The sequence below is a fragment of the Hippopotamus amphibius genome, chromosome 9 (genome assembly GCF_030028045.1).
Source record: "Hippopotamus amphibius kiboko isolate mHipAmp2 chromosome 9, mHipAmp2.hap2, whole genome shotgun sequence".
Taxonomy (NCBI): Eukaryota; Metazoa; Chordata; class Mammalia; order Artiodactyla; family Hippopotamidae; genus Hippopotamus; species Hippopotamus amphibius.
In genome coordinates this window covers 50156761-50165781 of record NC_080194.1, presented here as the reverse complement: position 1 = coordinate 50165781, position 9021 = coordinate 50156761, and positions in this window count along the sequence as shown.

Genomic DNA, 9021 nt, shown 5'->3' with positions numbered 1-9021 from the left:
GTAGCCAGAAGGGGATATGGAGTCCGAAGAAGTTTTTATGGGTTTGCTTTTGTGTTGTTTTTAGGATGGGAGATAATGGTGCACATTTGTGTGAATGATCAAGTAGAGAAGATCAAGTAGAAAATCAAGTAGGAAAAAAAGGGGAATTAAGAATCAAATTGAGCAAAAGAGCTGATGCAGGAGAGAAGGAAACAAATGCAGGAGGTAAGTCCTTGAGGAAGTAGAAGTGGTCGAATCCAAATGAAGGGTTTGATGTTTGATGGGGGACAAGGCAATAGTGCTTCAAATAGGTTGACAGAATTAATGGTGTGAAAATGAAGAGATTCTCTCTGATGGTTTCTATTTTTCTCATTTAAATATGAGACAAGGTCATCAGCTCAGATGGGAATGCAAATGTAGAATTTAGGGGCTATGGGAGAAGGTGTGGTATAGTTGTTTCAGAAGGTGGGAAAATGAACATGTTGGGGAAATTTCACAGGATTGCTCAGCAATGTTGACAGTCCAGGGAGGAGTTTTTCCTGGAAGTCTTCTAGCTGATTTACTCTTCTATTTCAACAGCCTAAATGGACCTCAGATTTACCCCTAAACCAGGAACTGGAACTGCCTACATTGAGAACATTAAACCTCTACCCAATTTGAAAACATACCTAAGATTCTATTAGCAAGGAAGAAGGCTGGGTGGTGACTTTGGGGTAAGCAACCAACAGTATCTGCACACTTTGCCAGGTTGATAAGTGAAAAAAAAAATCATTGTTTTAATTTATACTTATTTCTTTGATTATTAGAAATGGGTTTTTTTTTTGGTTGGTAATTTAATATTTTTTCTTTTGTGAATTAGTTTTTCATAAACTTCACCCACTTTTTCTATTTTTAAGTTGAACTTTATGAGCCTTTTATGTAATTTTTTCTTTTTTTTAAATACATTTATTTATTTATTTATTTATTTATTTTATTGGCTGTGTTGGGTCTTCGTTGCCGCACATGGGCTTTCTCTAGTTGCAGTGAGTGGGGGCTACTCTTCATTTTGTGGTGCGCGGGCTTCTCAGTGCAGTGGCCTCTCTTGTTGCAGAGCACAGGCTCTAGGCACGTGGGCTTCAGTAGTTGCAGCACATGAGCTCAATAGTTGATGCTCACGGGCTCTAGAGCGCAGGCTCAATAGTTGTGGCACACGGGCTTAGTTGCTCCACAGCATGTGGTATCTTCCTGGGGCAGGGATCGAACCCGTGTGCCCTGCACTGGCAGGCAGATTCTTACCCACTGCGCCACCTAGGAAGTCCCCTTTGATGTATTTTTTAAAGATTTTTTTTTAATGTGGACCATTTTGTTTTTAAGTCTTTATTGAATTTGTTACAATATTGCTTCTATTTTATGTTTTGGTTTTTTGGCTGCGAGGCATGTGGGATCTTAGCTCCCCGACCAGGTATCGAATACACACCCCCTGCATTGGAAGGCGTAGTCTTAACCACTGGACCACCAGGGAAGTCCCGTGGGTCTTTTATGTATTCAAGATAATACTCCTTAATCTATTTTATTTCTAAATATATTTTCCAATTATCATTTGGTTTTCTTTTTTGTTTTACACGTACCGATATTTCTAATTTTTCGTCTAAATCTGTCAGTCTTTTTCTTTCTTGAGTATCATACTTAAAAGGAATGCCCCCAGGTAACTCCTGTGGTATCATGTTTTTGACAAAAACCCCAAGATTATGTAAATATTCATATATTTTATAGTAATTTTATGACTTCATTACATGTATGCATTTAATCCACTTGGGAATTGTTATATATAATGTGAGGTAAGGATTTCATTTTTTCCCCTTATGTTTAGCCATTTGCCTCAATGCAGTTCTGATCATGTTAGCCCCTTAATTAGATACTGTCAATACTCTCCATCCCTCCTACCCTCACCTCCAGAATAATGTTCAGATTTCCTGTCCTGATATTCAAAGCACTCAATGGCCTGGCCCTATTTTCTTTCCTACCCTATTTCATGGATTCTGTGATTTTCCTACTGGTTTTTGAACTATTCTTAGATGAGACCTAGTCGGTGTGTAAAGCAGTCTGAGAACCATGCTGGCATAGCATAAGGGAGCCAAAATAGGCAAAGACAGTAGCACTCACTCCCACTTCAAGTACAGAAACTCCTCTTTCACCAGATTCCCATGATGATTCTTCTACATGAGAATTTTAATGAAGAGATTCAACTGCTTTAAAAGGGAAAAAAACCCTCAGAATTCCACTTCTCTAGACCAATTGATCCTCCTTTGCAAGGCTCACAATATCTGCTTCTTGTAGATCAAAATCCACAGGAAACAGACTTTGACACAGAGATCTGTGCATAAGAGGTTTATCGAGGAGTGCTCTCCTGTACAGCAATGAAGGAAGTAAGGTGAAAGAAGAAGAGATGTTAGAACTCTGAAACAGTCACAACAGAGATTCCAGGCAAAGCTAGAAGGACCTCTGAAGCTTGACTATGTCCCAAATTGAGGTAAGGGGCAATGTTGTCCAGTCATTGGATTGTGGCTGCCCTAAGGAAGTAAACTTGGGTGAAGGCGCTCTCTTGGGTTGTTGGCCTTTCCTGGAGAAAGACTCAGTTATAAGCCACCCACAGACCACAATTTCATCAGTTGAGGGAATGAGTGCCTCAGTTCTGCAAGGTTTTCTGGGTGGTACACACAGCATCTACATCATTTCCATGCACTGGCTCAGGCTATTTTGTCAAGGGTGACATTTCTCACCACCTCCAAATCCTGCCCATCCATTAAGCCTGGTTCCAGCACTATAGCCTCCATTGAACATTCCCTGATTCTTGTCATTGTAAATACTACTTTTCTCCTCTAAATTTCAAGCACTTTGTCTATATTCCTTTTCTGGCATTATAGCATTTATCTTGGCTTACCTTCCTTTAGAGCTATTTTTTCACTTCAATTAATTAAGAACTTTCAATGATCCAGGCATAAATTAGGACCTGGAGATACAGAGTGAACAAAACAGATATGATTCTCTCCACACTTTAAACAAATAACTTTAAGTTTTAAAGTTCACAGTAGTAAAAAAAAAAAAAAAAAAAAGGCAAGTAGCACAAAATTTAATTCAAACAAGAGTGTCAGGGAACAACTCTCTAAAGAAGTGATATTAAACACAAGCCAAAAGGATAAGTAGAGAGTAGCTCAGTGAAACAAGGTGATGGGGATAAGAAGTGGGTTGTAATCAAGTAAGAGAGAGTTGCAAATGCTAACACTGAAATTTCTTCAACAATATACATATAAAATCTTCCTGTGTGTCAGACATCATCTTAGGTGCTGGAGTTCCATCACTAAACAAAACAGAAGAAAATTCCTTCCCTTCATGGAATTTGCATTCTAGGAAATGAAATAACCCAATACAACTAGAGTTTAGAGAACAAAGCAGAAGGTGGTACAAGATAGTACAAGATATGAATGTATTAGTAGGTAGAGGCAGACCACTAGAGGCCTGACAAGAATTTGAAGATGTTTATACCATAGGACATGGTCAGATATTTTTTGAAAACAATAACTCTAGCTGCCATGTACATGTCCTGTCTCTCCTACTATATTGTAGGCTTTTAGAAGACTGCTCTTTAAGAAGCACATAAAGCCCCTTTGTAAATAATGGACTCCTGTGTGCAGGAGACTGGTCTAAGTACATACCATGTGTTAAAACATTAATCCTCACAACCCATCATCACAGTTGACTGGCTGAATGAGAGGAGGTAGGTTTACAGCACTGGAACCTGTATACACCTGAAAATCTACAGATATGTACAAGGTAAGGGGAGAGGGAATTTGCAGAGGAAAAAAAGTCAAAATGCCACATGCACAGCTCCATACGCATTAGCAGCTTATTCAAACCAAATCATTTTAAAACATTCAAAGTGAGGGACTTCCCTGGTGGTGCAGTGCTTAAGAATCCGCCTGCCAATGCAGAGGACAGGGGTTCGATCCCTGGTCCAGGAAGATCCCATATGCTGCGGAGCAACTAAGCCTATGAGCCACAACTACTGAGCCTGAGTGCTGCAACTACTGAAGCCCATGCGCCTAGAGCCGGTGCTCCAAAACAAGAGAAGCCACCAAAATGAGAAGCCAGCGCACCGCAACTAAGAGTAGCCACCTCTTACCACACTAGAGAAAGCCCGTGCAGCAAGGAAGACCCAATACAGCCAATTAATTAATTAATTAATTTTAAAAAATAATAAATTAAAAAAAATAAAACATTCACAGTGAACTATAAAGATAAGAAATACATGGACAAGGAAACAGCATGATCCTATGACCAAGAAAGACTGGTGTGTACACACTGGCACATCTCTACGACCTTCATCATATCCTCTGTATTAATAACTACTTAAATGTGTGTCTAAAGAACATGATAAGCTGGTTTACAAAATCATTGTGCTTTCTGAGGAGCCTTTTTCACAAATCACAGCAATCTCTTAAAGCATCAACAATAGTCCACCCCTCTTGTAAAGAAGTTTAAAATTTCTTTTAAATCTCAAGAAATTGTCTCCTGGGGACTTTGAAGAGACCTGCACTGATTGGGAGACCTCCATCCACCCACCCCCATCCCTGCAGTTCCCTGACATTGCAACACAGAAATGGAAGCCTCTCCTTGTAGCCTTGAAAGAGGGGCACTGCCTGCCTGAGTGAGAAGCTAGATAAACATTACACTTATGAAGAGGCACCCAGGAGCCTCACAAGTATGTTCCTCTTTCCAAATAGGAAACAACACAACGAGCCAGGACATCTCAGAAGATGAGGAAAGGCAATTAAGGTGGGAGGATACGGTTGTGTGGTGAAGGGTGGTCACGGTTAATAGGTTAACATGGAGGACTTTTGACCAGAATTCCATTCGCGTACAAAACAAACGTGAACCAGCTCATTGGTCCTTTCCTTCAAGCAATTCCGAGTTCTTGGATTAAGTGGAAGTTTATATACGTAGGTTTATCTATATATTTACCCATAAAGAAAAACTTATAAATAATAATCAAGAGCCACACCCTCCCCCATTCGAGCTTTATTTCTGTGGGACAATTTCCTGAGCATTGGATCCGCTGCTTCGTTTCTTTAGCGTTTTCCTCCACCGGAGGCAAAAGTTACAGCCCCTTGCTGGGCCTTATCACTCTCGCAGGGCTGGAGGCGTGGTGGACTGATTTGAGTAGGAAATCAGGGTACCTTACTTTATAACATTTAATAAATTTTGTTTAAACAAGTGTAAACCAAAACCAGGATTTTGCAATAAAAAGTATTTTTACAGAAACCAAACAAGACTGACAAGAGTTGTACCCAGCCATTAGAAAGGCAAAGACACTACTTTTCTTGACGGTGCTGAAAAGCTTTAACGTCAAAGACAGGAGCCCTGTCACAGAACAGAGAGAAAAGTTGCAGCCCCTGCTTGTTTATATCTTCCTGAGGCCCTAACTCCACCCCAGCGCATCCTCCTCCCCACCATTCCCAAGGCAGAGGTCTTCTAGAAACCGTAGATGTCAGGTTTAACCCTTTCGTTTACCTCAGGGCCTTTTAACTGCCCGCAGACATATGACTTGAGGAGCTACAGGCTGCAGCTATGCTAAACGTAGTCAGTCAATACGTAAGCAAATAATAATGTTCTCTTAGCACACGCAGGCACAGTGATAAGCGTGTATATTATTGCAACAACCCAGAGGAGGAAACTGAGGTTTAGAGATTGGTACGCGGCAGAGTAAAGAGCAGATCGCTTGGCCTAAAAAATCTATGCTTTACCCATGGTACTACACTACCTACAAATTAAATTTATAAAATGTTAGCTTTAAATAGACTTAAGAGCTCAAAATTGTTTTAAATTAAGTAAGTATAGCCAGGCAGCAAGTCTGCCTGTGGTTAAATCTAATGCTTAGGACAAAAACACAACTTAGTCAAATTATTTGTCTTTTTCATATATAATATGATATAGCTCAGAAAAATGAGAATCATTGATTCATTTACTCAGTAGATTTTTTGGAATTTCCTTCTGTGCGCCAGTGATCAAGAACATGTGTTAAGCAGTCTCTGACCTCCTGAATTTTACTGGCTAGTGAGGGAGACAGACATTAACTATGGACGCACACAAATATTTAAATCCTTTTACATTGTTATAAGCATTGTGAGGGACAGGTATGTGTTATGAGAGAATAACCAGGAAAACCAGTATTAACTGGGATGTCAGGAAGGTCCCTCTAGGGAAGCAATTAATAATTTGCAATGTGAAGGATGCATAGGAAGTAGTTAGGCTGGAAGTAAATGGAAGGAAGGTGTTCCAGGCAAAGGATATACTTTTTACCAAGGCCCTGAGCAAGAAAAGAGCTTAGCTCTTTCCAGACTAGTGATCCCTAAGTAGGGATCCCAGAAAGGAGGTAGGAAATGAGGCTGAAAATGAAAAATATAGACCATCAGGAGTTGAATTTACCCTAAGTGCAAAAGAAATCCATTAAAGCATTCTCAACAAGGTAGTTTTAGAAACTGATTTATTATTTTTAAAAGCTCAGTCTGGCTGCTGTGTACAAAATGGATGTCAGGAGGGCAAAAATGAAAGAGGGAGATGAGGTAGGAAGTCTTGTTTACAGTCATCCAAGCAAAGAAGATGGTAGTGGCTTGGACTAAAGTGCCAACAGTGGAACCTGGGGAGATGTAGACATATTGTAGTATAAACATGTAGAAGTTTATAAGATTTAATGATGAGTTTGATATGGGAGAGGATAGGGGAGGTGTGAGACCAGGTTGGGTCAAGGATAAATCCCAGGTTTCTGCATTGAGCAATTGGGTAGATGGAGGCATAGAATAACTTGAAAATAAGAGTAAAAGGGGTAGGGCTGGTGGATGGGTATTGTCTAGACCAGCGTTTGTCACTTATTGTGTATATGAATCCCCTGCGGAATCTGATTCAGTAGTTCTGGGTTGGGGTTAGAGACACTGCATTTCTACAAGCTCTCAAATGATGTCAGTACTGTTGGTCCATTGGCCACACTTTGAGTAGCAAGGCTCTACTCTACCAACCCAATAGAGGTAGGGTTATAAACTTTTTATTTAATTATGATGATTTCCTAAGGAAAGGAGATTTTAATTACCAAAAAAGAGAGCATAACTTAAAAATAAAGAAGGTTATTTAATACAAAGCAGTTTAATTTTATGAAAAAGTATACCACCCTGGGGCTTCCTAGATGGCGCAGTAGTTAAGAATCCGCTTGCCAATTGCAGGGGACACGGGTTCGATCCCTGCTCCAGGAAGATCCCACATGCTGCGGAGCAACTAAGCCCGTGCGCCACAACTATTGAGCCTGTGCTTTAGAGCCCGTGAGCCACAACTCTTGAGCCCATGTGCTACAACTACTGAAGCCTACGTGCCTAGAGCCGATGTTCCGCAAAAAGAGAAGTCATGGCAATGAGAAGCCTGCCCACCACAGCGAAGAGTAGCCCCCACTCGCTGCAACTAAAGAACGCCCGCGCACAGCAACATAGACTCAACACAGCCAATAAAAAATAAATTAATTAATTAATTTTAAAAAAGTATACCACCCTTAGTTTGTCCATTTGGCCACAGATGAAATGAAAATTTTATTATGAACTGACCTTGAATAGCCACTGATCTAAACAAAATAACTTGTTGATCAACAACATTTTACAAATTTCAACTAGTTGTGATCACAGCTACTATTTCGTTCCTCCATAAAAGTAAAAATTCTATCCATATTTATCAGGAGCACACAACCACTAGAATCAACTTAATATTGCTCTTGGCTTCTAACTGTGTTCAGTAAATCTTTTTCAAATCATTAGAATCATAGAAAATTCACACCAAATAGAACCACAGAAAGAAAATAGGTGCTATTTTGACACATTGATATAAGTCAATATTAGACGCAGCTCCCTCCTCACTTTACTGAATGTTTTTAGTCAGACTTATTTTAGGTCAAATAAATGTGTATCGTAAATTATCAGATAAAAGCTGGTAGTCTGGCAACTTTAAGAAGTGACTGGATGGCAAGTAAATGGTCAACGAAAAGAGTAGATTGAAGGCAAACAGCTTACAATCCAATGAAAAATCGAGATTCATAGCAATTAAGTGATGAAAAACTAGAAGCAGCTAAAGGAGAGAAAACAATAATTTCTAACCCAATGAGTCTCTAGGGGAGAGCCATAAATTGAAATATGTCAAGTCAAACCTTATTTCCTAAGTACACAAACTATTATATATTGAGATTCTGTCCCTGGAAGCCCATATAAAAATAGCCATTAATATTAATAACTACCACACATTGGAATTTTAAATGTCAGTCATTGTGATGAGCACTTAAGTAATTTAATCCTTATGATAACCCTATAAAGTAAAAAAAATATATATATATGTTCAACTTACAGATAAGGAAACCTAGACACTAGAGCTAGAGTTGGATTCCTGATCTGACTTCATTGTCCATGCTATTAAACGTAGCTATACTGAGACAGGCTGGCACCTGGGGCCTGGGACCCTTTGCTGCAGTGCTTGCACGTGGACAGGCATCTCTTAGAGCAATGGAATACAAAGAAACTATAACTCACCCATTTCCAATTGGGGCAAATTATGAACAAGATACAAAAAGGCCAAAAACCAACTGCCACTTCTAAGGTGCAGGAAGAAAAAGCAGGGCACTGCACGCGATCCCTGCATACAGCACCACCAAGGGGGAGGGCAGACCACCTAAGCCCCGCTTCCAGCCCGATCCACCAATCCAGCCCCACCCTCACCCCTTTTAAGGGACCAGCTAGCAGCCCCTCAGGAAGTAAGCAAGTGGAACTGTTACTAGTTTTTGCCCCCTCCTGCTGCAGCACAAACCACAAATCCCAATAAAGCTTTGTCTGAATTCCTCGTCTGGCCTCATATCAATTTTTCATTAAAGAGTCCACGGACCCTGATCAATAACTATACTGTACTGTGAAAATACTGAAACTGATCATAAAAATAAAGATAAGACAAACCATAAACATACATAAAATTAAACACAGTATGAGA